The 5,247-nt window shown below is 28.3% G+C and overlaps 1 long non-coding RNA gene across 1 annotated transcript; it reads left to right on the forward strand.

The window, feature by feature from the left end:
• Positions 1–473: 473 nt before the first annotated feature.
• LOC111714486 (uncharacterized) lies at positions 474–4,502 on the forward strand. Its single transcript, XR_002767986.1, has 2 exons — positions 474–558; positions 4,451–4,502. It is a non-coding gene; the product is annotated as an uncharacterized LOC111714486 (long non-coding RNA).
• Positions 4,503–5,247: the final 745 nt, after the last annotated feature.

A 5,247-nucleotide genomic window follows, 5' to 3' on the forward strand; every position in this document is an offset into this window, starting at 1 on the left:
TTGACACCAAATTTGAGAAAATTCCAATTTACTTGAAATATCCGTGTTCAAGAAAACCGATTAAAAATTAGAAAGCAGTCTGCACGCAGGGTGTATCGAATATTCAGTGATTCTTTAAATTTGATCATGATTTTCATTTAATAAGTATGTACTTTGTGTGCAATTCAAATTTTATGATTTTATGTAACTTTTTTTTAATGTAGAAAAAATACTTATTTTAATCAAAAGAGCGTTTTAAAAAAATAAAATTTTTCGAAAGTTACACTTACATAAAAGATCAGTACTTTTGGAAGAAAAAAATTACGCATTTTACAAAATAAACGCCCAAACCCTGCTATTCCCTCTGTTTGCAAATATCCCCATTATTTTCACTGAAAGGGGGGGGGGGACAGGGGCTCTTTCAAATCTTAACTTTCATTCATAAAAAAAAACTATAAAATGCAGTCATTATACTGTGATTTGTCAAAATGTTAACTATAATTATCAATATTTATTTAGAATGTAACTGATCCTGGCTGAATAGCTACTGGTTCTTGTTTTGGCTCGTGTATCAATAAGGTAATGACAACATTTCCAATTTTATATTTGGTTTTTCTAAAATCTTTCTTTTCAGGGTTTTTCTTTAATTTTCTCATTCCTATTTCTTTCCAAGTTCTATATAAGGCAATTTTTAGTTTCTATCATTCCATGTTAATTTTCAAATCTCTCTAATTTTTACAGCTTTTAGTTTCTCTTCATTCATCGAATCCATTATTATTGTTATCTCTGATCTGCTCTGTATCCGTGTGTGTCCGATAGTAAAAAGTTGAGTCTTAATAGCCCATCCATCCTTGTCTTGTCTCAAATCCTCGTCTACAAAATGTCTTACTGGAATTTGGGTCAAAAGCTTTGACATTTTTGCTTGCTGCAGAAACTTTTAATATATTTAGAGAATTTTGGCTGATTTCAATTCCTTCCCTAGCCAATTTTTTGCTTTTTACACGTGGTGGGGGGGAGTCAGAGGCGCAATGGGGGGGGGTGTACTTTCAACCCCCTTTAATATTTTAAAAGTTTATATTTACAGGGCAAAAACGTAAAAAAAACAATAAAATTTACTTGTTTTTTCTCTTAAAGATTTTAATGTCCCCCCCCCCCCTCCCCTCCATCCCTTCACATAGGAAACCATTTTATTTGATTGCTTAACTTCTTTGAAATGAAAACTGAAAGTAAAACCATGATTTTTGCAACATAATCATAATCATAATTTCTTAGATGCGTAGCAGTTCAATTTAAAGGGGTTGAAAGCGTAGAGATGAAAACATCCGATTCAGCATGGTACCCCTGTCCCTTGATAACCGTTATTCGATTAATGATGTGAAAGATATTGTCGTTTCTTGAGGGTTGAAAGTTTTCCTCCAGTAGAAATGCGCAAGTCACTTGTGTAGAGAACCCCCAATTTAAAAATAAACAGCTTAAAATTCTATTCACATTCATATTTAATTTACATTTGATCACACAAATTTAAGGGTACAGTCGTAAACCGGGCTTTGGCATCTTTGCATTTTAGGATCACTTGAAATTACGCTTACAGTCCCTTTAATTCTAACACCTATCTAGCATCTTCCCTAGTTTCCCCGCATATCAAATTCCCCGAGGGGATTAAGTTCCCCTAAAACTGTTAAAGTGTTTAAAATTCAGGATTTAAATAATTTTTACTTGTCCTCATGGGAAATTGTAATTTCTTCAAACAAAAATTAAGAAAGTTTGATTTTTATATTTAATCTTGGGCTCATCAAAAAATAAATTTTTTAAAGATATCTTCTTTTTGGTCCCAGATAGGATACAAACAATTTAATTTGATGTTTTTTTTCACATATTAGCAATTTTTTCAGATGACCAGATATGACATTAAGTCGGGAAATTTATTTGTCTATTTATTAAAAAATGAGATCCGGAAACCGCAATATTTTGGGATTTGTAATTTTTTTCAATTTTAATTCGGTCAACGTTTAAAACTTGCTAATTTTGTTGAAGAATTCAATCCTGTGATTGCAAAGAAAAACAGACAAAAATATATGTTTTTCAACAATGACCAAGATTGCTATCTAAAGAAATGTTTTTAAAAAGTTTTGATCATTGTTTTTAGCCAGAGTATGAATTATAAAAATATATTCAAAATGTTTACTTTTACAATAAGGGTAACAATCTCATATATTAGTTCTTTGTCTTAAAATAAAAAAGATGTAAGTTTAAAAATGGATTACATTACTATGCCGTTTTTTTAAAAGTAATTAAATAATATCATCCTCATCCTTGTTATGTTAAGGTTAAAATGGGCCTGTTTAATACAGGGGCAAATAGAGTTGTATAAAGTAAACGTGCAGCCGTAGTTTCAAGTAATTTTTAAGTTGTAGATTGACATGTTCGAGTCATAATCTGTATATTCAGTGTGATTTCTGACTTTTTTAGAAATAAGGTAAAAAAAAAATATTGCAATAAAAAGTAAATTTCAAAATCGTCCATGAGGTTGCGAATTAACGATTTAATATCAGAGAAATCACCGCATAGGCCTAATAAAAATATTTTTTTTTATTTCGTGTTTTTCATAATTTTCTTGGAAATGTTATGCTGAATTCGAATCTGAATAGCGCTTAAAAAAATAGAAATTATGAGTTAAGAGCTAGAAAACTCAACTGAAACATTAAAAAGTTAAAACAGATTTTGGACCTTTATTTGGCTATAGCTTCTTTAATTTTTAATATTTTTAAAATTGCTTTCCAGACTTAAGTTCATCATAAAATTTCCGGACAAATGATGTACAGTATGAAATTTTTCAAAATATTTTTTTTTTATGGCTTCAGGTGATTTTTCCGATATCAAAATTGTCAATTCGCAACCATATTGACGATTTTGAAATTTTTTTTCGGTTGCAATATTTTTTTAAGCAAAAACGCAGGAACTCTGGTGGACGGTTGGCTTAATTACAATATTGATCACCCTTACTTTATATGGTTAAGCATGAATGAGACATCCTCATTTGACAAACTGAAAATGATTATTATAAATTATGTTTCTCTATCTATAAAAGCGACTTGCACATTTATGTTTTTAAGATTTTGAAGGAAATTAACAGAATTCAACACCGATTTATTCCTTATTCCTATTTACTTCTTTAAATGTCGCTTTACACTCCCTTTAAGACAGTTCTCCATATATGTGAATGGTTACTGATAAAATACTGGAGTAGGGTAAAAGGGGGGGGGGGGGTTGAATTATTGAATTTGATATCTACATCTGTGCATCATATGTCTAGTATATATGTATAGAGTTCTAAACTGGTTTATATATATAAATATATTTAATACATGTGATAAACTGATAACAGTCTTATCATCAAGGACGTATTAAAAGGGTCCCTTCATTTAAATATTAAATATTTTCCTAAAAACTATTTTCTTAAAAGAATTTTCACTTAGATGTGCAACAAAATTAAGCAAATAACTATATAAATGTTGACGAATTCTATTTCATGTTATAAAATCAACCAAATTAATCGCTTGTATGCTGATTTTATTTCTGGTTATACAGAACCAAATATACAGAACCTAATATACAGAACCAAATATACAGAACCAAATATACAGAACCAAATATACAGAACCAAATATACAGAACCAAATTTGCAGAACCAGATATACAAAACCAAATATACAAAACCAAATATACAGAACCAAATATACAGAACCAAATATACAGAACCAAATATACAGAACCAAATATACAGAACCAAATTTGCAGAACCAGATATACAAAACCAAATATACAAAACCAAATATACAGAACCAAATATACAGAACCAAATATACAGAATCAAATATACAGAACCAAATATACAGAACCAAATATACAGAACCAAATATACAGAACCTTATATACAGAACCAAATATACAGAACCAAATATACAGAGCCAAATTTGCAGAACCTGATATACAAAACCAAATATACAGAACTAAATATACAGAACCAAATATACAGAACCAATTATACAGAACCAATTATACAGAACCAAATATACAGAACCTAATATACAGAACCAAATATACAGGACCAAATATACAGAACCAATTATACAGAACCAAATTTACAGAACTAAATATACAGAACCAAATATACAGAACCAAATTTGCAGAACCAGATATACAGAACCAAATATACAGAACCAAATACTAAAATAATTTTAACATTGTTTTTTTTGTTGACAATTTTTCTTTCTTAATAAGGGGCATTAAAATGTCAATTAAATCAAAACTCTTTTATAATTTTTTAAACTTTAAAAAAAATATAATTTGGTACTTTTCAGTTATAAAAAAATATTAATGAAAACTTTATTATAACGTCGTTTTTATGAAATTAACAAGTTGTTTGTTAATCTTTTTTACGCCGTCTTGTTATAATTTGAAATCTTTTTAGATGCTGGTTGAAAATCTAGAAATCAAGCCTGAAGTGGAGTATCTCGTCCTGTTAAAAATCGCCAATCTCTGATAAAGTTCCTATGATGGTTAAGAATTTCAAAACGGCCATATCACAGGTTAGAATTTATAAAAATTATCGTTTTTTTGGGATGTTATCTTAATTTTGTTTCATATATTTGTTTCTATTTTTTTGCTATTTTGTTGATTTTATGATGTATCCTTTTTTTCTTAAACGTATCCAGCATGATTTCGAAGATTTTATTAATATATCTTTATTATTTTTACCCGTTCTTATTTTGAACCAAGTTATGTATTCTTATGAAAACATTTTAAATAGAAAAGTTCATTGAATTATATTTGTGTTTTTTTATGGTTTTGATCGAGTGTCTATTTTTGAACCAAATTAAAATAATATCACACATGTGTGTCAAAAGTTATTTAGTTTTAGTAACTAAATTTTAGTTTATTAATTTTTTGTAAATGTTTAATTTTTGTTAATTAAACAAAATCAGAAAGATATTAAACTTATGTTGTCATATGATGGAGAACTAAAGATTATTTGCAATTAAATATTCTGTAGAGACGTGAATCTATCTATATATATATATTTATATTCTAAGAAAATAAGTATTCAAAACATGATTTGAAGTTTTATTGTATCAACATTTTGTTTCATGCTAGGCATTCTTCAGGATATTAATTTGGTGATTTCTTCAAATCTATTTAGGAGATTTTTAGAAATCTTTTAGGAGATTTTTATAGAAACAAAACTATTGACAAATAGGATTTTACAAA

The sequence above is a fragment of the Eurytemora carolleeae genome, unplaced genomic scaffold (assembly GCF_000591075.1).
Source record: "Eurytemora carolleeae unplaced genomic scaffold, Eaff_2.0 scaffold1589, whole genome shotgun sequence".
NCBI lineage: Eukaryota > Metazoa > Arthropoda > Copepoda > Calanoida > Temoridae > Eurytemora > Eurytemora carolleeae.